General features: G+C 37.4%; 1 pseudogene; it reads right to left on the bottom strand.

The window, feature by feature from the left end:
* Positions 1–22,917: 22,917 nt before the first annotated feature.
* Positions 22,918–25,584, bottom strand: LOC109675353 (AMP deaminase 1-like; annotated as a pseudogene).
* Between the last annotated feature and the right edge of the window lie 16 nt (positions 25,585–25,600).

Raw genomic sequence — 25,600 nt, 5'->3', positions numbered from 1 at the left:
TGAGAATGGAAGAGTGAGCTGAGATGGAAAGCAAGAATTTAAAGAAAAGGGGAAAACAAATATACAGACAAGAGGGAGAAAGCAGAACAAGGTATCAGACAAGAGAGTTTCAAAGGTATAAACAGGGAGTGTTAGTGTACTAATCGACAGTAAGCTGAACAGACAATAGAGTGACAGAGAGAGGATTGAAAATCAAAGATAAAAAAAAAATAAAAAATAAGTATATGAAAGTAATATCTATTTATAAAAATGAATTAAAATAAAATGGAAAATAGAAAATTAAAAAAAACAAAAAAAACCAAAAAACCAAAAAACTTCCAAGTTTATATGCAATGCAATTTCAGTCTTAATAATTTGGATGTCCGTCTCAATCTCCAGTCCTGGAGTTGGTGCCTCAGATGTTGTTCTGTAGTTGTCTCATCAAAGGGGATGCATAAAGTAGAACAAACCTACACTCACACACACACAGAAGAAAAAAAAAAGCCCCACCAAGTGTCCCCAGTTCAAATGCAATACAGTTTCAGTAAGTTTTTCGGCTTGCAGGTGTAATTCGGTTGTTCTCTCATCAAAGGTAGGGAGAAAAAGAAAAAAAAAGCGTCTGGAGGCAGTTCTGAGAGTGGTATCTGCAACTGTGGCTTGCCTGCCTGCTGCTCTCAGCCTGTAGTTGGCGGCGTTATTTATGCAGATCTCTGGGGTGAGCTTAGCACTCACCTGGTCCCACAGGCTTTGTTTGCTCAGGGTTCTCCTGTGCGGGGAGGGGGGCCTCTGCTACAGGCTTTTCCCTTTCCAAGCACTGGGAAAGGCGACACTGCCCCGCTTTGTCAGGCCTGCGTGTTTATTTACAGTTCACGTGGGAAGTGGGTCTTCCCTCCTCTCACAAGCGTCCCCGCTCCTGGTTGCTGGGCGCACCCCGCTCCCGCCAGAGCCTCTCCGGCCTGCCCGGCTTGTTTCTTTACAGTCCCGGGAAGGATTCCCTTCCCCCAATCTTCAGCGCTCAGGGCGCCCCACCCTCTTTCCAGCGTGTCTTAACTGTTCTTATTGCTTAGTACTCAGTTCTCTTTTTTTCCTGGGTGGAGGTCAGTCTGTCCAGGGGGCTATGCTGCTCTGGCCCAGGCTTGTCTGTGGGGGAACCACGGTACCGCGAAGCTCACCTGGTCCGCGTCTTCCCAAGCCTATGGGCGCCGGCCACTGGCGGCCCCGGGGGCCTCCTCGGTTCTCCGTTTAACGTGAAGTGGAGATTCTCTGCGCCGGCTGGAGATGTGGAGGAGTCAAAGTTATGCCTTTTCTCGGTGATTATGCCTGCAAAGTGTGTCTCCAGCGTCTCTCCAAGATTTCACTATAGGAGGGTCGCTTTCTGCTTCCTACCTCTAGCCGCCATCTTGGAATTCTCCTCGCCTACTCACTCTTTATACCTCTCCTCTCCCATTCTTTCCTGTTAGTGCCTGCCCACACTTTTTCCTTTTCATATATATACTCTACTCTGAGGTCTTACACTTCCCACCTCCCAACATGATCAACTTCCCTCCTGTCTTATACCTCTTTTACCCTTGCTTTATAGATTGGATATCTGACCTTCATCTCCAGGGTACTCTCTCAGACTTCACTCCTGAAGAAATCTACTCATTTTCCAACCTACTCTTTGGATTACTGTAAGCCACTTCACCCATGCTTCCACTCCATCCCTTCCTGTGGGTAGTTCTTATCCTCGTCCTGCTTCTCCTGAGTGTCAGCCTGTGGACAGCCTCTCCCCCTGAGTGGAGATGGCCCCATCGCACTCTGCCTCGGGTACATTGCCCTCTGTGGCCTATTTCTTATACTTTCCTTATTCTTATAACCTGTATATTCATTGCCTTCCTGGCCATTTCTTTATCCCCATTATATCTCTGGAGGTTTAAGATCCGAGAAACCTATAAGCCAGGCTCAGCTGACATCACACATCACATGGGCTCTGGGGACTGCCCCCTACAGGGTGTAATCAGGCTCTCACCATCCCGTTTGCGCCTAAGTCCATTGTGCCACATCCTGTGGGGATAGACATCAACCTCCCTTATATCTGCTTCTTCTTTGATCAAATTCAACCATATTGTAAAAAAGTGTGCTAAGTGGTCAGAGGAATATGGGGACTGCCAATATTGGAGCTGCAAAAAACACTGGATCTCAGAACAGTGTCCAACAGGTAATATGGTAGGTGCCTATTATATTGACTCAGATTTCTTCCTATACATCCCCGATCTCTGGCACCAGCATTTGCAGGATGGGGTCAAAGGCTCCATGTACTACTCAGGTGCTAGTTCACAACCCTCAGGAACACTCTATATCTAGGGAATGGGTTATAGCCCCCCAACCACAGATAGACCTCTCCTCAAGCATCTTAAAGGCTGAGCAGACATTCCATGACCAACTCCCCAAAGGTCCCACACACACAATCCTATCATCCTGGATCCAAATTATAGAAATCTCTATACAGTTTTTTAACTCCACTAGTTCCATAAACACTACCCACTGTTTCTTGTGTGCCTCCCTCCAGTGCCCCCTGCTGGCAGCAGTGCCCATCAACCTCTCTATCCCTGCCCCCACCTCTATGCGCCAAAGCTCTAAGTGCTGCCCCTCTTTGACTTCTATACCTTTGTGGGAACCTGACCCAGATCAATACTCACTTTCCTCCTACACCTGCTATTACACCTCTGTCCACTCCTCTTCTGGGGCTAGTTTCCTCAAATTCTGTCACTCTAATGTCTCTATAACTACTCAGACCTTCCTACCCTCTGGACTGAACCTCTGGTGCAATGGCTACTTACACACCTGTATAAATGCCCCTACTCCAGGCCCCTGCCTCTCAGTAATAACAGTTCCCCAACTTACTCTCTATGGGAAGGTTGAATTCTTCCGGCTATACTTGCCCTGACAACCACGAGCTGCCTTCTTACCCATTATGGTTGGGATTAGCCTGCCCTCCCCCATCGCTGCTACTGGGCTTGCAGGTGGAGCCTTGGGCCATAGTGTCATCTCTGCAAAAGATTTTGAGGAGCACCTGCAGGTCACCCTTGACTCAACCTCAGTTTCTCCAGCCTCCCTTAAGCGACAACTCACCTCATTAGCTCAAGTTGCCTTACAAACCCCAGGGCCCTAGATCTCTTAACCGCTGAAAAAGGAGGCACTTGCCTTTTCCTATGAGAAGAATGCTGTTACTATATTAATGAGTCAGGCCTAGTAGAATGAAATATTGATACTCTGTCTCACTTAAGTAAAGAAATTCAACTTGGCAGAACTAAAACTCCTCTTTCTGAGACTGGACTCAATCTCCTCTGCTCTCTTGGCTACTGCCTTTTCTAGCGCCCCTTATTGTTGTCTTTACCCTCCTGAGTTTTCTCCCTTGCATTATAAAAACCTTACAAAATTTTTTACTAGATTGCATATCTGCAGCCACCAACCAAAGATTCAATGAACTCCTCCTCCAAGGATATTAACCTCTCTGGGGCCACCTAGGGGACCCCCACATTGACCCCTATGAAGACACCACACCCTAAAGGACACTACTTGAGAACATGTGCCACTCCCCCACCAGCTGGAAGCAGCCAGAGGATCAAACTGTGCCCCAATACCCAACCCCTCTTCTCTCTCTCTCTTTATTAAACAAAAAATGGAGGAATGACAAGGAGCTGTCTCTTCTGCAGCCTAAGTCACAGCTGGTTTCACTCCTTACAAACAAAACCCACGTTATTTATCTCCCACCCCCCTTCCTTTACCCACCCCTAGACCTTGCTTCAGCAGCTGGTCTCATCCTCTGTTGATCAAGGCTCACTGTCCCTATCTCCCACTTCCTCCTTTGCCTGAGACCTTGCTCCTGAAGCTGGTCTCTTCCTTTGCAAATCAAAGACCATCCCTTGTCCTTGCTTTCCCCCAAATGCTATGTAAGACCAGACCGGCCGAAAGAAGCTGCCGTGCCATTTTCTGTCAGCCAGCCACCCTGCTTATTAAACTTTTGGACATGAGCTAACTCTCGTGAGCCTCCTTTGTGTGCGGTGTGCAGCATTTTCCTAACACAGCCTGGCTAACCTCGCTCAGGATGATGTTCAACAGTTCCATCCATTTACTTGTGCATGATAAGATTTCATTCTTCTTCATGGCTATTTTTGGTGTCTTGTGTTTCCAAATGAATTTTAGTGTAGATTTTTCAATCTCTTTGATGAATGTCATTGGGATTTTGATGGGAATTGCATTAAAAATGTAGATTGTTTTTGGTAGTATAGCCACTTTTACTATGTTGGTTCCTCCAATCCATGAGCATGAGAGATCTCTCCACCTTCTGTAGTCTTCCTCAATCTCTTTCTTCAGGAGTTAATAGTTTTCCTTGTAGATGTCATTCACATCCTTTGTTAAGTTTACTCCTAGGTATTTGATTTTTTTGAGACTATTGTAAATGGAATTGTTTTAATATATTCTTTCTCAGTTTGTTCATTATTAGTGTATAGAAAAGATAATGATTTTTGTAAGCTGATTTTGTATCCTGCCACCTTGCTATAGCTGTTTATCATGTACAGGAGTTTGGGAATAGAGTTTTTTGGGACTTTAAGGAATAGGATTATATCATCTGCAAATAGGGATATTTTGACAGTTTCTTTACCTATTTGTATTCCTTTTATTCTTTCTTCTTGCCTAATTGCTTTGGTTAGGAATTCCAGTACTATGTTGAATAGGAGTGGAGATAGTGGGCATCCTTGTCTCATTCCTGTTTTTAAGGGTTTTTCACCATTGAGTATGATGTTGGCTGTAGGTTTGTCATATGCAGCTTTTATAACGTTGAGGTACTTTCCTTCTATTCCTAGATTCTTAGAGCTTTCATCATGAAATGGTGTTGGATCTTGTCAAAGGCATTTTCTGCATCTATTGAGATGATCAAGTGGTTTTTGGCTTTGCTTCTATTAATGTGCTGTATTACATTTATAGTTTTGCACATGTTGAACCACCCTTGCACCCCTGGGATGATGCCAACTTGGTTGTGGTGAATGATCTTTCTGATGTGTTGTTGAATTCAGTTTGCCATTATTTTATTGAGTATTTTTGTATCAATGTTCATTAAGGAGATTGGCCTAAAGTTTTTGGAGGTGTCTTTGCCTGGTTTTGGGATGAATGTAATTATGGCTTCATAAAATGAGTTAGGCAGTGTTCCTTCCCTTTCAATTTCGTGGAACAGTTTGAGGAGAGTTGGTATTAATTCTTCTTTAAATGTCTGATAGAAATCAGCAGAGAATCCATCAGGTCCTGGACTTTTCTTCTTTGGGAGACTCTATTGCTGCTTCAATTTCATTTTGCATTATAGATCTATTCAGGTGATTAATATCCTCTTGGTTCAATTTTGGATGATCATAAGTATCTAGAAATCTGTCAGTTTCTTCAAGATTTTCAAATTTATTAGAATATAGGTTCTCAAAGTAGTCTGATGATTTCCATGTCGTTTGTTGTTATCTCCCCTTTTGCATTTCTGATTTTACTGATTTGGGTTTTTTTCTCTCCTCATTTTAGTCAGGTTTGCCAGGGGTCTGTTGATCTTGTTTATTTTTTCAAAGAACCAACTTTTTCTTTCATTAATTCCTTGTATTTTTTTTGTTTCTATTTCATTGATTTCAGCTTTTATTTTTATTATTTCTCTTCTTTTGATTTGCTTGTTCTTGTTTTTCTAGGAGTTTGAGATGTAGCATTAGGTCATTCATTTGAGATCTTTCTGCCCTTTTAATATATGCACTCATGGGTATAAAATTTCCTCCTGGACTGTCTTTGCTGTGTCCCATACGTTCTGGTAGGTCGTGTTTTCATTTTCATTAACTTCCAGGAACCTTTTAATTTCCTCTTTTATTTCATCGATGACCTATTTATCATTGAGCAATGTGTTGTTCAGTTTCCAATTGTTTGCATGTTTTTTGTTATTATTTTTGTTGTTGAGTTCTAGTTTTAATGCATTGTGATCAGATAGGATGCATGGTATTATTTCTATTTTCTTATATTTGCTGAGACTTGTGTTGTGCCCTAGGATATGACCAATTTTGGAGAAGGTTCCATGAGCTACTGAAAAAAATTGTGTAGAAGTTGGATGAAATATTCTCTAGACATTGGCTAGGTCCAATTGATCTATGATGTGATTTAGATCTAGGATTTCTTTATTGAGTTTTTTGTTTGGATGACCTATCTATTGGTGATAAGGGGGTATTAAAGTCTTCCACTACCACTGTGTTGGAGTTTATGTATGTTTTTAGTCCTTCAGAGTATGTTTGATGAAATTGGGTGCGTTGACATTGGTTGCGTGTAAGTTGATAATTGTTATTTCCTTTTGGTGTTTCCCCTTTTATTAGTATGGAATGTCCTTCTTTATCTCATTTGATCAATGTAGGTTTGAATCTACTTTGTCTGAGATAAGTATTGCTACTCCTGCCTGTTTTCAGGGACCATTGGCTTGGTAAATCTTCTTCCAGCCTTTCATCCTAAGCCTATGCTTGTTTCTGTCGATGAGATGGGTCTCCTGTAAGCAAGAAATTGTTGGATCTTCCCTTTTAATCCAGTTTGTTAAACAGTGTCTTTTGATGGGGAAATTGAGTCCTTTAACATTCAATGTTAATATTGATAGATATGTGGTAATTCCTGTCATTTAGTTGTCTTAGTTGTTTAAGGGTTTGTGTGCAGCTAGATTGATGTTACTCTCTACTTGCCTTTTCTTCTCCTGTGATTTGGTACTGCCTGCCCTTTCATGGTTTTGTTTGCTTTCACTTTCTGTGTGCAGAATTCCTTGAAGAAGTTTTTGTAGTGGTGACTTGGTGGTCATGTATTGTTTTAGTTTCTGCTTATCATGGAAGACTTTTATTGCTCCACCTATTTTGAATGATAGTTTTGCGGGGTAGAGTATCCTAGGGTTGAAGTTATTTTCATTCAGTGCCAGGAAGACCTCACTCCATGCTTTTCTTGCTTTTAAGGTTTCTGTTGAGAAGTCTGCTGTGATTTTGATGGATTTACCTTTGTATGTTATTTGTTTTTCTTCTCTTACAGCTGTCAATATTTCTCTATATTCTGTGCTTGTTCTTTTAATGATAATATGTCATGGGGTAGTTCTATTTTGGTCAAGTCTGTTTGGTGTCCTGGAGGCTTCCTGTACCTGAATGGGCATAGCTTTCTCTAGATTTGGGAAATTTTCTGTTCTTATTTTGTTGAATATATTACACATTCCTTTTGCTCACACCTCTTCTCCTTCAATACCTGTGATTCTCAGGTTTGGTCTTTTGATGGAATCAGTGAATTCTTGCATATTCCTTTCACAGGTCTTGAGTTGTTTAACTAATAGTTCTTTGGTTTTTTCCTTTACTTACCATTTCATCTTCAAGTTCTGAGATTCTGTCTTCTGCTTTTCTAGTCTGCTGGAGTGGCCTTCCATTTTGTTTTGTATTTCTGCTTCATTGTTTTTTCTGTGGTTTTCCATATCATGGGCCACTTCCTCTTTAATATTGTCAATTTTCATCCTGAGTTCATTTATCTCTCTATTTATGGTGTTCCCTGTTTCACTTTGGTGTTTATTCAGGGCTTCTATGGTTTCTTTTATTTGTTCTTGTGTTTTCTCATATTCTTTATTTTTGTTGTCTTGGAATTTCTTGAGTGTCTCCTGTACATTTTGGTTGACCATATTCACTATCATCTCTATAAAATTCTCATTGATTACTTGCAGGATTTTTTCTTTTAGGGTGTTTTTGCAGGCTCTGTTGGTTTCCTTGGTATAGATTATCTTTGTTTTGTTGGAGTCTGAATCTGGGTATCTGCTTTACTCATTTCCCTCTGGTTTCTGTACTCATTTGTTACTGAGGGGAAAATTGTTTTCATCCTTTTCCATTTTCCCATCATTCCACTTGGTGCTGTTACTGTCCCTATACTGTGTGCAATTTAGTATTATCTAGCTTGTAATAATAAAGGTTATGATATCTAGAATGGAAGAGTAAGAGGAAAAAGAAAGCAAAGAAAGAAAAGAAAAACCAAAAAAATAGAGAACCAAAGAAATTAACAGGGAAGATAGAGTACTAATCAACAGTGAAGTAAACAAGCATTTAAAGAGAAAGAGCAAAAAGAAAAAAGAAGAGAGAAAAAGAAAAAATATCCCAGGTTCAGATGCAATAAAGTTTCAGTCATAATAGTTCTTGTGTTACTCCTTCAGCATCTAGTCCTGGTGTTGGTATTTAAGTAGTAGCTCTGTCATCTCACCAAAGTAAAAAAAAAAAAAAAGAAAAAAGAAAAAATAATTTAAAAAGTAGAAAAGATATATAAAACTATAAAAAATAAAAATTTCAGGTCTAGGAACAATGACATTTCAGTCTTAGTAGTTCTGGTGTTGCTCCTTCAGCATCCAGTCCTGGTGTTGGTATTTAAGCAGTAGCACTGTCATTGTCTCACCAGGTGGTTGGGTCAGAAGACAGCTTTGTGAACTGCTATCTGCCCTGTTTCAGGCTGCAGCTCACATGCCACTACTGCCAGCTGGCTACTGTTGCAGGCTTTATGTTTTTAAAGTTCCCTGGGAGAGCTACCATGCCCACCTTCTCTAGTGGGCTTTGTTTATTTAAAGTTCACATGGGTGCCTGCCCTCCCCTCTTCTCCAGTGAAGAGTCCTGCATGTCAGTTACTGTTGCAGGCTTTATTTATTAAAGTGTGCTGGGGGGAGCAGTCACACCCTCCTTCTCTGGCAGGCTTTGTTTATTTAGAGTTCATGTGGGAGCCTATCCCTCCTCTCTTCTCTGGTGGAGTGTCCTACATGCCAGCTATAGTTGCAGGCTTTCTTTATTTAAAGTTTGCATGGGAGATTGCCCCCCCCCCCTTCTCTGGTGTGCTCAAGGCACCCTGCCCTCTTTGCTATGTGTCCTTTTCAGTTCCTTGTTTATTATTCAGTTTTTTTTCCCCAGGGCAGGGGTCAGACTGTCCAGGGGGCTAAGCTGGTTTATCCCAGGGGTGGCTGTGGGGGTACTGCATGCTGCTTGTTTGCTCAGCTGTTGTTCTACTTCTCTCACGCAGGTTAGGAGTCAGTGTCTGGTGGCATGGGAGCCCTGGTTTCTCCATGTAACGTGGTGTGGAGAAGCTATGTGCAGGCTGTGGGCTCAGGGTGTTGGAGTTTTGCTTCTTCTTGGTGGTTTTTCCTGCCAGGGGTGTCTCCAGTGTCTCTGCAAAATTTTTGCTTTACAGAGCTCACACTATCTGCTTCCTCCCTCTAGTTGCCATCTTGGTTCCTCTGTCTACAATTTTAACATGTTCCTTTTCCATATAAGCTGCTTATTTTTTCAAATCTTTTCTGCTCTACTTTTTGCTAGCTTTCATCCAGATTTTAAAGGAAATCCTGGGAGTTCAGGCAATCAGAGTTGGGTTCCCTACAGGGAGTCACTGAGAGACTGATGTGTTAAGCCTAAGCTACAAAGGAGACCCCAGAATGTTGGAGATGACAGGAATGTGGGATATTTGCTGAATAAAAGGTCAAAGGCTTAGGCTAGCACAAGAGAGAGACCATGTAGACTGCAATAGAAAGGTTATAGGTCTGGGGCTGCCAAAACCTATTGGAACTCACATCATACTGCCACACTGTACCCCAGATGCTAACTTGTTTGCCCTCATTGTTTTTGGTCTTGCTTTTGTCCCATTCATCCTTTCTCTACCCTGTTTCTCTTTTTTGGAATGGAAATGTTTACTCTGGAACTTGTATCTTGGAAGTATGCAATTTTCTTTGTGATTTTTATCAGAACTCACAACAAAGTGTTTGACTTTAGTCTCAGCAGAGCCTCTGGAATTAAGACTTTTGAACATTGTTGGAACTGTTAAGATTATGGAGACTTGTGGAGACATGCTGAATACATTTGCATTATGAAATGGATGCAACCCTTTGAGGGTTACATCAGAGGTAAAATGTTATGACTTGAATATGGAGTGTCTTCCCCAAAGGTTCATATGTTAGACACTTGGCCTCCTTGTGGGTGTGCTATTTTGTTAGGCTCTGGAAACTTTAGAAGGTGAGATCCAGCTAGAGAAAGTAGGACACTGGGGATATGTACCTTGGGGGTATATTGTCCCTGGCCCTTGTCATTCTCTGTGATTGCTGTTCACCATGAGGTGAAGAATCACTTCCTCCATGTGCTCCTGTCACTGTGATGTGCCTCACATGAAGTCAAGTAACTATGAACCCTTTGAAACCACGAGGAAAATAAATATTTCCTCCTTTAAGTAGTTCTTTCACATATTTTGGTCATAGGGATGAACAAGTAAGAATTTTCAGAGCCCACAAACATCAGATATCTGTGAATCATCTCCCTAATCCTGTTTTATAATTCTAGAAATAATCCTCATCCTCATAAAAAATTATTTTGCTCTGAGAATTGTAGCTATTTTTGACAGGTAGGAAGATGATTGATAAATGAAGTAAAGAGGGTTAGGAGAAAATATCCTAGTTATTTTCTCAAACAGGGACTACCTCTGTCCTCAAGCCTCAGCTAAGGATTTAGAATACCACTGTCCAATAGAACTTTCTGCTATACTGGATTTATTCTATAACTTATGCACTGTCCAGTATGATACCAACTCTCTACAAAATGAGCAACTCTTTACATAATCACTACAACAAATGAGGAACTTAATTTTTTAATTTCATTATAATTAACTTAAATCCAAACTTAAATAGACATAGTACTAAAAACATAATGGTAGCATAAAATATTATTTTATATTAAAAATATCTCACTCTTTTTTCCTGCTAGACAGGAAAATTGGTATCAGCTTAACTAGCTTAACTGGGTGATCTGCTTAACCTAGGTAGGGACTGAGCTGTTTCAAGAATGAGTTGCAAATTTGGTAAAATTCAGTTCACTTTTGGTCACAACTATTCTTAGGGATCATTCTTTTAGTGTTTTCAATTCATATGCTGATGGTTCATTCTCTTTAGTACCAGGAAAATCCATAATATCATCTGCATGTTTTATATGTTTCCAACTTAGCTTTTTAACTTGACATCTACATAGTCCCAGAATTTGGCAAATGTCTTGAATGGGAGACTATCTTGTTTTTTCAGACAACAAGTCACCAGTTTTGGCACTTCAGTCTCAAGCAATAGGCAATAGTTCTGCTGGTATTTCTGTCTCTCACTGGCACCCTTTCCCTCAGTTGAACCTGAGTCAGCTTCTTGGCATAGCTTCAAATCACTAAATGCCTTTGGGGAAGGTGTAGATCTTGAGTTTGTCTGTGAATATCACCTCTTCTTGAAACTTGCTGTTTAGTCTTCATTGTTTCTATAATTCCAAATGCTTTTTATGCATGATTTGATTTTGAAATAGGTCTGGTTTTCCTATTTTTCTTAGTGAGAGTATTAATGAGCTGTTAACTACTCTATCCCATCTTACATGGAGCAAATTCTTCATTGATTCAAGATATACAGTTCAGGAAAGACTTCCTATTAACTGGACAATGAGAAGTATGATCAAGGAAAGTAAATTTATTATGTCATATGCTACTGTATTTTGACACTAGGAACTATATAAGTTGTGGCTCAAGGAACAAATATTTATTCCCATTAGAACCTGCTGCTTAATTGTAAAGAGTGAAATCATGATATTTCAGTCATAAATCTAAATGATTAAGTCTTGATTTATAAAAATTGAAAACCGAGTGAATGAGGAGCAAGATTTTGTGTCACTAGCAGATTTGAATATTACTGTCGAGTTTTCCCTTGATCCTTTCTGTCCCAAATAATCCATACTTCAAAGTCCTTTATCCCTAGTTCTACCTATAGCTCTCTTTTATAAATAAATAACTTCTTTGCCTTATTCCCTACCAATTGGCTACATTTCAGGATGTATTTCAGTCTAAAGGGCACTGAGCTTTCATCTGCTTCAGACAGTAATGACCTGTTATTATAAATCAACCTTCCACTAATAAAAACAGGATAAAAGAAATACAGTTGGAGATGGGTCATAAGGAAAAGATATTTGAGCTGCACATTTAGAGCTACTTTTTCATGTAATGGTTTTCAACTCTGTAAGCAACAATTGAGAGTCTGAAAATCTGAACAGAGGTATCAGAGGGGAGAAAAACTAGAATTAGGGCCTACTAAGGAGAAGCAGATATGCTAAAGATCCCAGAGTTTGGATAAAGGGAGACACTAGGAATGGAGAATCTGAGAATTAGCCTCCAAAGACAAATACTGACAGGAGCCAGAGGAAATGAACATAATCCCTTTGTAAGAAAAACAACAACTATGCTAAGGAAAATTCAGGAAAATAGAATGATACATGCAAAGTATGAAGAAAAAAATTATTTCACACCTGAAATGCTAAATTTATTGAAACAAAATCCTTCAAGTGTTAAATAAAAAACATTTATACATAATCATAAACTGAAATCCTCATTGCCAGCAGAACTACACTAAAGCAAATACTATAGGATGTTAGGGTACAAGCAAAATTGATTTCATAGGACACTCTGTGACCCAGGAGAAAAATAGAAAGGCCAAATAGGGTGATAAAACTAAATTAATATACACTGAATTAAATAATAATAAAATATATGGGGTTTAATGAATACATGTATAAATATATTATTTGCATGTTTACATATGTGTGTATAAATTAAAATACAACTAAAATATACATCAACAACAGAACATAATTGTAGAAAACAGAAATGGAGATAAGTTTCTATATTTGCCCTGGAAGAGGAAAAAGTACTGATTTTTCTTAGAACTGAAGAGATTTAAATTATGCTTCTAAGGTAAACACAAAAGGATAAGCCAAATATTTACCTACCATGCTCAGGAAAACATGGAATACTAAAAATTCAGTAAATGCAAAAGAAGAACAGAAGAAAAATAGAATAGGCAGAATAAATGGACAACAAATAGTAAGATGATAGACAACCCCAAACCTATCAATACATCATCAAATATTAATAAACTACTTGGTGCACAAATGGCAAAGATTATCAGATTTTAAAAGCTACATACTTAGATGCACATTTTAAGTAGGATTCAGAAATTTTGTATATGAATGAAAAATACATCATTCAAACACTAATTAGAATAAACCTAAAATATCTATATTTATGTTGGACAGAGTATGCATGAGAAAGCTTTTTATTTTAGTTGCAATACCAACAACTAACAAATACTAGAAAATTTTGTTCTCCATGTGACATGCACACATTTCTATTTGAAATGTGTACATTTCTAAGATATGGTTCTATATAGTGTAAAATATTCTTCATTACAAGAAAAAGATGTCTTTCAAACTTTAGATAAAAGGAAGTAATCATACTATGGTTTCACTGTGCCCCACGCACCAAGATTGTATGTCTCTTAGTTTACATGTGGTTTGTGTTCCTTATTCTAATTCATGACATTTCAGTTTCTAAGACATACATGTTATTTTCATTGGGGGTTCTGTGAATTACCATAGCAGATATTTTGTCTATATTCCTGTGAAGCAAGCAAAGGCAAGAGAGCTGCCTTAAAAGTAGCAGAAAGCACACCTGTAGAATACAAGACTAACGAAATTTAAGGGGAAAAAGATGATGAAAAAGTGTGTTTATTCCAGAGCACTGGAATACTCTGACTTAAGACAGAATACCAATTAAGATAGGATTAACACTGAAGAAGTGTTTGGAGGAGGCTGAAAACATACCTGCTGCTGGATGTACCTTTGCAGTGACTTGTCACGATGGAATGGGTGACTGGTCTAAAATTCTGAAGACAAGACACAAACCATGTCACTTATGTATGTGATCCAAGTAACCTGGACAAGAAATCTCTGATATTAAACAAAGGAAAAGAAACTATAGAATGATTCCACCAAATGAGATATTTTTTTCATGTTCCTTCTAGTTATCTCAGTCACTGAAGCAACCACTGCTGTGATGTTTTTCCTACCACAAATTAATTTTGTCTACTTCAGAACTTAATACAAATCATGTTTTAAAAAATAGTATATATACATATATACAAATATATATATAGACAAATTTGTATGTATGCATAAAGTGTGTGTATGTATATATTTAGATCAGTCTTGGTACTATAACTTTATGGAAATACTAAATTAAGCAGTAAGTTGTCAAAATTCATTTTTCCTTTTCAAGATTATTTTGGGTATTTTAAGTCTTTTATATAACCATTTGAATTTGAGAATCATTTTGTCAAATTCTACATAAAAAACATCTGCTGAGATTTTAACAGGGATAGTGTTAAATCTGTACACAATTTTGGGGAGACGTGTTATTTGGATGATATCAAGTCTTCCAAACAGTGAACATTCTCCATTTATTCTGGTCCTTTCTCAGTGTTCTCAGCACTGTTCTACAGTTCTCACATAGTTTATTAGGTATATCCATATTTTACATTCTAATGCTATTGCAAGTAATATTGTTTTAAATTTTGATTTCTGATGGTTCCTTGCTTATTTTAATATATTTATCTCATACACTAAGTCTTTGCTAAGCTCAGTCATTAGTTTCTAGTAGCCTTTTTTTTAAATTAAGGATTTTCTGCATAAAGCACATCATTTACAAATGAAAATAGAGTTTTACTTCTTTATTTCCAAATAAAGAATAAATTTCCAAACTGAACTTAATTCAGTTTGGCTTATTGAACTTAGCTTAGGCATATCATCATTAAAACAAGTTCAGAAACTAGGGAAAGAATATTGAAGGCTGTAAGAAAGAAAAAGAAAGTAACATACAAAGGTAAACCCATCAAAATTACAGCAGACTTCTCAACAGAAACATTAAAAGCAAGAAGAGCATGGGGTGAGATCTTCCGGGCACTGAATGAAAATAACTTCAATCCCAGGATACTCTACCCAGCAAAACTATCATTCAAAATAGATGGAGCAATAAAATTCTTCCATGATAAGCAAAAACTAAAACAATATGTGACCACAAAGCCACCACAACAAAAGATTCTTCAAGGGATTCTGCACACAGAAAGTGAAACCCAATATAACCATGAAAGGACAGGCAGCACCAAACTACAGGAAAAGAAAAAGCAAGAAAGTAGAGAGTAACCTCAACTTAGGTACACACAATCAAACCCTCAAACAACTAAGACAACCAAATGACAGGAATCACCACATACCTATCAGTACTAATGCTTAATGTTAACGGACTTAATTCACCCATCAAAAGGCACCGTTTGACAAACTGGATTAAAAAGGAAGAACCAACAATTTATTGCTTACAGGAGACCCATCTCATTGACAGAAATAAGCACAGGCTTAGGATGAAAGGCTGGAAGAAGATTTACCAAGCCAATGGCAACTGAAAACAGACAGGAGTAGCAATACTTATCTCTGACAAAGTAGACTTCAAACCTACATTGGAGAAATAGACCAAAAGGAAATAATAATTATCAACCTATATTCACCTGATGTCAATGCACCCAAATTCATCAAACATACACTGAAAGACCTAAAAGCATGTATTAACTCCAACACACTGGTTGTGGGAGACTTTAACACCCCATTATCATCAATAGATAGGTCATCCAAACAAAAAAATCAATACAGAAATCCAAGATCTAAAATACACAATAGATCAAATGGACCTACTTGATGTCTACAGAACATTTCATCCAACTTCTCCACAATATACATTCTTCTCAGCAGCCCATGGAACCTTCTCCAAAATAGATCATATACTAGGGCACAAAGCAAGTCTCAGCAAATATAAGAAAATAGAAATTATACCATGCATATTATCTGATCACAATGCAGTAACAGTAGAACTCAACAACAAAAGTAAAGACAAAAAAATGCAAACAGCTGGAAACTAAATAACTCATTACTTAATGAAGAATGGATCATCGATGCAATAAAAGAGGAAATTAAAAAGTTCCAGGAAGTCAATGGAAATGAAAACACAACCTACCAGAACCTATGGGACACACCTAAGGCAGTCCTGAGAGGAAAGTTTATAGCCATGAGTGTATATATTAAAAAGACTGAAAGATCCCAAATCAATGACCTAATGATAATCTCAAACTCCTAGAAAAATAAGAACAAGCAAATCCCAAATAATAGAAGAAGAGAAGTAATAAAAGTAAGAGCTGAAATCAATGAAATAGAAACCAAATAAAACCATACAAAGAATTAATGAAATGAAAAGTTGGTTCTTTGAAAAAATAAACAAGATCAATAGACCCCTGGCAAACCTGACTAAAATGAGGAGAGAAAAAATCCAAATTAGTAGAATCAGGAATGCAAAAGGGGAGATAACAACAAACACCATGGAAGTCCAGGAAATCATCAGAGACTACTTTGAGAAACTATATTCAAATAAATTTGAAAATCTAAAAGAAATGGACAGATTTCTAGATACATATGATCATCCAAAACTGAACCAAGAGGAAATTAATCACCTGAATAGACCTACAACACAAAATGAAATTGAAGCAGCAATCAAGAGTCTCCCCAAAAAGAAAAGTCCAGGACCTGATGGATTCTCTGCTGAATTCTATCAGACCTTTAAAAAAGAACTGATACCAACCCTCCTTAAACTGTTCCATGAAGTAGAAAGGGAAGGAAAACTGCCAAACACATTTTATGAAGCCAGTATTACACTTATCCCAAAACCAGGCAAAGACACCTCCAAAAAGGAGAACTATAGGCCAATCTCCTTAATGAACATTGATGCAAAAATCCTCAACAAAATAATGGCAAACTGAATTCAACAACACATCAAAAAGATTATTCACCATGAAAAGTAGGCTTCATCCCAGGGATGCAGGGGTGGTTCAACATATGAAAATCAATAAACGTAAAAATAAACCACGTTAACAGAAGCAAAGACAAAAACCACTTGACCATCTCAATAGATGCAGAAAAAGCCTTTGATAAGATCCAACACCATTTCATGATAAAAGCTCTAAGAAAACTAGGAATAGAAGGAAAGTACCTCAGCATTATAAAAGCTATATATGACAAACCTACAGCCAGCATTACACTTACCAGAGAAAAACTGAAACCATTCCCTCTAAAATCAGGAACCAGAAAAGGATGCCCACTATCTCCACTCCTATTCAACATAGTACTGGAATTCCTAGTCAGAGCAATTAGGCAAGAAGAAGGAATAAAAGGAATACAACTAGGTAAAGAAACTGTCAAAATATCCCTATTTGCAGATGACATGATTCTATACCTTAAAGACCCAAAAAACTCTACTCAGAAGCTTCTAGACATCATCAATAGCTATAGCAAGGTAGCAGGATATAAAATCAACATAGAAAAATCATTAGCATTTCTATACACTAACAATGAGCAAACTGAAAAAGAATGTAAGAAAACAATTCCATTTACAGTAGCCTCAAAAAAAATCAAATACCTAGGTGTAAACCTAACAAAAGATGTGAATGACCTCTACAAGGAAAACTATAAACTTCTGAAGAAAAAGATTGAGGAAGACTATAGAAAGTGGAGAGATCTCCCATGCTCATGGATTGGTAGAATCAACATAGTAACAATGTCGATACTCCCAAAAGTAATCTACATGTTTAATGCAATTCCCATCATTTCAATCTTTCATTAAAGAGATCGAAAAATCTACCGTTAAATTTATATGGAAACACAAGAGGCCACGAATAGCCAAGGCAATACTCAGTCAAAAGAACAATGCTGGAGGTATCACGATACCTGACTTCAAACTATATTACAAAGCAATAACAATAAAAACAGCATGGTACTGGCACAAAAACAGACATGAACACCAGTGGAACAGAATAGAGGACACAGATATGAAGCCACACAACTATAACCAATTTGTCTTTGACAAAGGAGCTAAAAATATATGATGGAGAAATAGCAGCCTCTTCAACAAAAACTGCTGGGAAAACTGGTTAGCAGTCTGCAAAAAACTGAAACTAGATCCACGTATATCACCCTATACCAAGATTAACTCAAAATGGATCAGGGATCTTAATATCAGACCACAAACTCTAAAGTTGATACAGGAAAGAGTAGGAAATACTCTGGAGTTAGTAGGTATAGGTACAAACTTTCTCAACGAAACCCCAGCAGCACAACAACTAAGAGATAGCATAGATAAATGGGACCTCAAAAAACTAAAAAGCTTCTGTTCATCAAAAGAAATGGTCTCTAAACTGAAGAGAACACCCACAGAGTGGGAGAAAATATTTGCCAGCTATACATCAGACAAAGAACTGATAACCAGAATATATAGGGAACTTAAAAAACTAAATTCTCCCAAAACTAATGAACCAATAAAGAAATGGGCAAGTGAACTAAACAGAACTTTCTCAAAAGAAGAAATTCAAATGGCCAAAAAACACATGAAAAAATGCTCACCATCTCTAGCAATAAAGGAAATGCAAATTAAAACCACGCTAAGATTCCACCTCACCCCTGTTAGAATAGCCATCATCAGCAACACCACCAACAACAGGTGTTGGCGAGGATGCGGGGAAAAAGGAATCCTCTTACACTGTTGGTGGGAATGTAAACTAGTACAACCACTCTGGAAAAAAATTTGGAGGCTACTTAAAAAGCTAAACATTGATCTACCATTTGATCCAGCAATACCACTCTTGGTGATATACCCAAAAGATTGTGACACAGGTTACTCCAGAGGCACCTGCACACCCATATTTATTGGGGGCACTATTCACAATAGCCAAGTTATGGAAACAGCCAAGATGCCCCACCACTGACGAATGGATTAAGACAATGTGTTATCTATACACAATGGAATTTTATGCAGCCATGAAGAAGAACGAAATTTTATCATTCGCTGGTAAATGGATGGAATTGGAGAACACCATTCTGAGTGAGGTTAGCCTGGCCCAAAAGACCAAAAATTGTATGTTCTCCCTCATATGTTGACATTAGATTAAGGGCAAACACAACAATATGATTGGACTTTGAGCACATGATAAAAGCGAGAGCACACAAGGGAGGGGTGAGGATAGGTAAGACACCTAAAAAACTAGCTAGCATTTGTTGCCCTTAATGCAGAGAAACTAAAGCAGATACCTTAAAAGCAACTGAGATCAATAGGAAAAGGGGACTAGGAACTAGAGAAAAGGTTAGATCAAAAAGAATTAACCTAGAAGGTAACACACACGCACAGGAAATTAATGTGAATCAACTCCCTGTATAGCTATCCTTATCTCAACCAGCAAAAACCTTGTTCCTTCCTATTATGGCTTATACTCTCTCTACAACAAAATTAGAAATAAGGGCAAAATAGTTTCTCTGGGTATTGAGGGGGTGGGGCAGAGAGGGAGTGGGCAGAGTGGGTCCTAAGGGAGGGAGTGGGAGCAGGGGGAGAAATGACCCAAGCCTTGTATGCACATATGAAAAAAAAAAAAAAGAACTTAGTTAGGCCTTCTGAACATTGTTCAATGGAAATAACAGAGGAGGCATCTTTGCCTTGTTCTTTGTCTTAGAGAAAACTACTAAGTCCTTCACTGTATTATGTTAGCTGTAGGTTTTTCACTTGCTTTTTTTCTGTTGAAGAAGTTTCTTTTTTAAATGTTGGAATTTTGTCAAATATTTTTCTGCATCTATTGAGATAATCATATGGTTTTTATTTTAATCTGTTAATGTGGTAACATATTGATTGATTTTCAAATTTTAATCCAACCTTGCATTTCTGAGATAAACTGCTCTTGGTATTATCCTGTTTATATAATGGTGCATTCAATTGGCTACCATTTTGCATCACTGTTTATGAGAGATATTGGACATTAGTTTTGTCTTACAGTATCTTTTGAATTTGCACCAGGGTAATGCTGGCCTAATAGAATGAATTGAGAACTGTTTCTTCAGTTTCATGGAAAACCTTGGGGAGAATCCCTCTTCTTTTTCTTCTTCCTCTTCCCCTTCCCCTTCCCTTCCCCCTCCCTCTCCTCCTCCTTCCTCCTTCCTCTCTCTCACCCCTCCTCATCCTTTTGAAACAGGATCTTGCTATGTAGCCCAGGCTGTCCTAAAATTTACAATCCTATCGCCTCAGCCTCCTGGGTACTGAAATTACAAGAGAGTGTCACCACACCCAGCTCTGTATTTCTTTTTAAAATTCAGTTTGGTTTGGGACAGTTCACCAGTGAAGTCAATTGGGCCTGGAGTTTTAGTGGAACGGGTTTTAACTACAAATCTAAGTTTCTGAAATTGATGTATGGTTATTTATATTGTCTATTTCTTCTTGAGTAAGCTTTGGTAGTTTCTAAGTTTCAAAGAATTTTCCACTTTACTTAAATTATCTACTTTATTTATAATCTTTCCTTCTTATCCTTTTGATATCAATAAAGTCTATAGTTTGGGACTTCTCTCCTTTCTAATTTGGATATTTATGGTCTCTTCTCTCTTCTATCCTGTTGAGCAAGACTCGTATCTTCTCAAAAATCCAGCTTTTATTTTCTCTATTTAAATTATGCTCTGAAAAGAACATTCTGCTGTTTACAATGCATTTCATTTTTCTTTTTCTTAGTTTCTTAAGATGGAAGTTGAGTCACTGACTTGAGACCTTTCTTCTTAACTTATATATTAATTTAGCACTTTAAATTTGCCTTAGTACTGATTTGAAGGTATCTCCCCCACACAAATATGTTATATTTTCATTTACATTTAGGTAAAACATTTTATTTTGTTTTTATTTCTTCTTTGACCTAATACATTATTTATAAGTGTGTTATCTGGTTTCCAAATATTTGTGCATTTTCCAGAATACTTTTCTGGTATTAGTTCCTGATATAACTTCCCAAGAGAATGACCTTACCTTTCAAATTTGCTGAGATTTCAAATTTGTTTTGTGGCCCAGAATATCATCTATCTTTGTAAATGTTCTTCATTTACCTGTAAAAAATGAACATTTTGTCATCTTTTGGTAGAATTTTCTACAAATATCAATGAAGTCAAATTGGTTGATGTTGCTGTTGAAGTCTATCATAAATAACCTTGACGCCTTATCAACTCTGTCAATTATTGAAAGAAGATTGAATTTTCCAACTATAATTGTAGATTTTTCTATTTTTTGTTGAAGTTTTATCAGGTTTTTCTTTATATAAAGCTGTATAATTAAGTGCATAAAGGTTTAGGGTTATGTCTTCTTTACACGTTGATGTCATCATTATTATTATGAACTCACTTTCTTTATCTGCATTGATTATTCTTTGTCCTGAAATACATTTCATCTGATCCTAAAAGAGGCCTTTCAGCTTTCTATTCACTTATGTTATCATGGTATATCTTTTCCATCCTTTTAACATATTTGAGTATTTTTAAAAATAAAAAGTAAATTTTTTTTCTTAAAGGCAACATATAAATGGCCTCTGCTTTTTTGATCCAATGTGACAATCTCTTCCTTATTAAAGGAAGTACGTTGTGGTGATTTGTATTCATTCTGATTACTTATGTCATTAGACTCTGATCTTTTTTAACATGTGTCCCATCTGCTCTTTGTTCTCTTTTCTTATTTTCCTATCTTCTCTTGGATTAAATGAATAACTTTTATGATTGCTTTTTTATCTTTTATTAGTCTCTTAGCTAGAAATATTTTGTTATTTCATTGGTTTGTGTGGCTTTTATGCTATACATTTTTAGCTTATCCAAATCTACTGGCGAGTAATATTATACCCCTTCATGTAGAACATAAGAACCTTACAATACGGACATGATCATGTTTACTAGCATCTAAGCATGTAGGCACTTTAATAACAAGTAGTAATTTGGCCTACCTTTGGCAGTTACAATTGTGAATGATGTGACACTTTTCACATAGCAAAATCTGTGAGCTTTCTAAGACTTTCCTTAGATGAGGAATCCCAAAGCAATATTAGTCATTTGATTAAACTTCCGGTTGATCTTCTCAACAACGAAATCTAAGGTCAGGATCTTCTTTTAATTTTTTGGTACAATCTTTAACAAAGAGAGTATCATTGATCAGAACATACCTCCCATACATTTTTCTGTATGTTCTAGTTCTAGAGAGTCAGAGCCTCGCACAGTCACTAAATATATTAAATTAATAATATTCTTTATATAGGGATCCTCTTAGCTCATTTAAAATTCCAACATGATTTCCATAGATTTATACAATAAAGCATTTCTCTGCCAATATTTAAGAGAGGTCTTTTTTAAACATTTTAAGGATTAAAATTAAAATTTTGATTAAAACATTGATTTTAAAATGGAGGTTTATTTTAATTAATAAAATTGGGTAAATAAATGGAACATCTTTTTGCACGTATCACAAATCAAAGCCTAATTCAGAAAACATTTTAGAAGTAGTCATGTATTGCAGAAAGGAGGAGACAAGAGAGGTAATAAAACATAGTGGTTAAGAATGTGGGCTCTGGAATCAGAATACTTGAGTATTATGATTTCTGATTAATGGAAGCTAAATTGCTCTTTGTGGTATTTTAATTTTATCTTAGGTATAAAAGAAATAAGTTGAAGGCAATCTCTCTCTCTTTTTTTTTTTTTTGGAAGTACAGGGGTTAGAACGATGGGCCTTGAGCTTGATAGGCAAGTGCTTTGCCACTTGAATCACACCTTCAGCCCTTAAAGGCAATATTTCAGTTTTTAAATTTTATTTACTTAATGGAAAAGTTGGCCTTTAAAATATTATTATCATCCTTTGTGTGAAGATGCTCTTCTTTTTTAGTTTATTTACTTTCTTTTGTTGATTTAAGACCCTCAGCAATTTAACTGAGTTCATAACATCAGGTTTCACAATGACAGGCCATTTAGATTTGTGCTGCGTTTGTTTTCAGGATATCATTTCCTCAAGGTAATTGTCACTCAGGAACTTTGCTTTCTCCACATGGGAAATTCTACACCGCAAAACACCTTGCCACTTCACATGTCACACGTACTCAGCTTGAAGATTTGTGCAGCAATGGAATATTCTTTTATTAGGGGTTTGTTAGTGAGGTGGAATTGCATAGATCCTGAGAACCTGAATCACCCATGTCCTGTTGGGGCAGTGGATGCAGTTGTAGACAAACCAAGAGGAGAGTTTGCTCCACTCATTGGGACTATGGCCATAGATCAGCAGACCAGGTTCCTCATGCTTGTACTTGGCCTCCACCAGGTCTGCTCCTACCTTCTTGACAATAGTGGCAAAATATTCCCCGTTAATATAATTGTCTGCCTTTAAGTAGAAATCTCACAGCTCACGTGCTCCCAGTGTTGTACTTGTCATTGAACTTATCAAAATGCATCATGAAAGTCCAAATAACCAACAGTCAGGTCATAGGGAGGCATTTTCAATGTAGCAAAGCATTCCTTTAGGGTCAGATTCCCTCTCTTTGGTGCTATAGACCAACCATTCTGTTGGCAACGATGTGGTAAGACTTCTTTATAAGTGCAGCAGATGTTTCTGGTTCATGCAGACAGCTGCATGGATATGAGTGTTCATCTACTTGCAGTTGCAAAAATCTTGTTCTAGCTCCTTTAGCTGATCCATCTCATTGAGCATGTGATGGATCTGGAATTTGGAGGAGACGAACTTCAGGTGCCTGTGGGTATAGGTCTTAATATGTCCTTGGACAATTAAAGCAAGCAAAAAAGCTCCTTTCATCTAAGAAATAGTCCAGATTTGGATAAGGATATGGCTCAGGCTCATCTTTGCTGGCTGGGGCTTCATTAGAATAGATATAAACTACATTATCCTACATTTTGAGGTGATAGCTCAGGTTTTCAGGAAGGTCATCTGTTCAGAAGAGTCTTCCCTCTTCTTTGCAAGAGGGGTGAAGACTGGATAGAAGTCCTCTCTTGCTACCCAAGCTTCACTGTTGATGTTCTGTAAGTACTTCGAAGGGGTTTTGGGTAACCTCTGAAATGACTTCTGTATATATTTCTCCCGTATACACAATGCCTGATACAGACCTTTACAAACCATTTCAAAATCTCCACTGTTACCCCTATAGTTGCCAGTGTTTTGCACGCTGGAAATCAGGCACATCCTTTTTTTTGTTTTTGAAAATTAACATTCCTAATTTTATTCCCCAAACACACATATTTTAAGACAACATACTGCCAAACAGTCCACTAAGGCACATTCTTGTAGGTTGGAGATGAAGAGATGAATTCATCGATGTGGGACAGTTTGGTGGAAGACATTTCGCTTTGTGGAATTGACAAATTAAACATCTCTGTCCTTGGAAACACTTTTTTCTGGGTTTGAAAATTTAAAAGTAAGAGGACTTAGCTTGTCTTCATCAGGAGTTTCATTGTAACAGGTAGATGTTTTACTATGATGTTTTATTTTGAGGACAGAAAGTAAAAATTAAAATGTGGCTTGGAATTCAGAAACAGGACTAGTATAGTAGAAGTGATCACTGGAGACACATGAGAACATCTGTTCTTCTGAGTGTATCCTTAAGAGGCCTTAGGGAACATACTAGAAGGCCTTCAGTATGACCCCATTCTTCCCAGGCAATCTACTCTTAGCAGAATGGGAGTCTGGGTACTGCAATGAGCAAGGCCATGTCAGGTACAACCTGCACATTCCGCTTATGTTCCTTAAATTCTGTGAGCTTCCACTTCCCCATCTGAAAAGGTACTGTAAGAAATGGCTACTGTTACTTTCTGGCTCTGAAATGTCTCCCCAAACCATCAAGATGCTTTTCTATCTGATAAAAATATTCTAAGAGGACAGCATGGTGGCGTGTATTGATGTAGCAAAGAAAGAAGCAATGATGTGTGTGATGTCTGTTATTAATTCTGTGCAGCATCTGGCCCTGTGAAAAAAATATAACTCTTTAAGAACTATAGTCTGGAGGAGATTCCAGAAAACCATCTCAAGCTTGAGATGTGTATGACAGGCTAGAGAGTGGAGGAATGATTTGATAGCAAGTTTTGTGATCTCTCTCTTTCCTCATCATGTCAAAAACACAATGTTTACCTATGGCAGAAGTATGTCAAAAAAACCTCTTATTAGTTTGGCGGTAGAAAAAAGAAGTTGTGTTTTCACAGAACATCTGATCTGTATAAGTACACCTCTTAGAACACTGAAACATTTGTGTTTTAGCTTGTTGATGTGATTATTTTAACTGTTGAAATTTTATAGCCATTCAAATATAAAAAGACTGAACCTAGGCTTTCAACTTATGAATTGATTTGTTTTTATTATTTGTTATTTGGTTTTGTTCATTTTTGTTTTGTTAACTAATAACTAATATTATTATTGATAATATGTGATTTGTTTGGGTATATATATATATACACATATATATATATATACATACATATATATATATATAAAACACTAGGGATTTGAACTCCCTCATGCTTCCTAGGCAGGTGCTCTTACCACTTGAGACATTTTGCTAGCCCTGTTTAGAAATATTTTAAGGTAAAATAAATGTATCTGCAAATGTGGTTAGGAATCATTTTCAGTGTGAGATGAAAGTGATTACTAGTAAAGTATCAAAGATATTTTTAAAAATATGAAGTGACCAGTATAACCTCATAATTTAAAAAATGTTGTCTGTACTCTCACCAAGTCTGTTGATGACAGCCTATATCCAAGGATGTCTCTTTGGTAATAAGCACCAAAAGCAGCCATATTGGGGGTCTCAATAACCATTGCCACTAAGAGGAAC

The sequence above is a fragment of the Castor canadensis genome, chromosome 6 (assembly GCF_047511655.1).
Source record: "Castor canadensis chromosome 6, mCasCan1.hap1v2, whole genome shotgun sequence".
Classification (NCBI taxonomy): Eukaryota; Metazoa; Chordata; class Mammalia; order Rodentia; family Castoridae; genus Castor; species Castor canadensis.
This window is presented reverse-complemented; position numbering and strand designations above follow the sequence as displayed.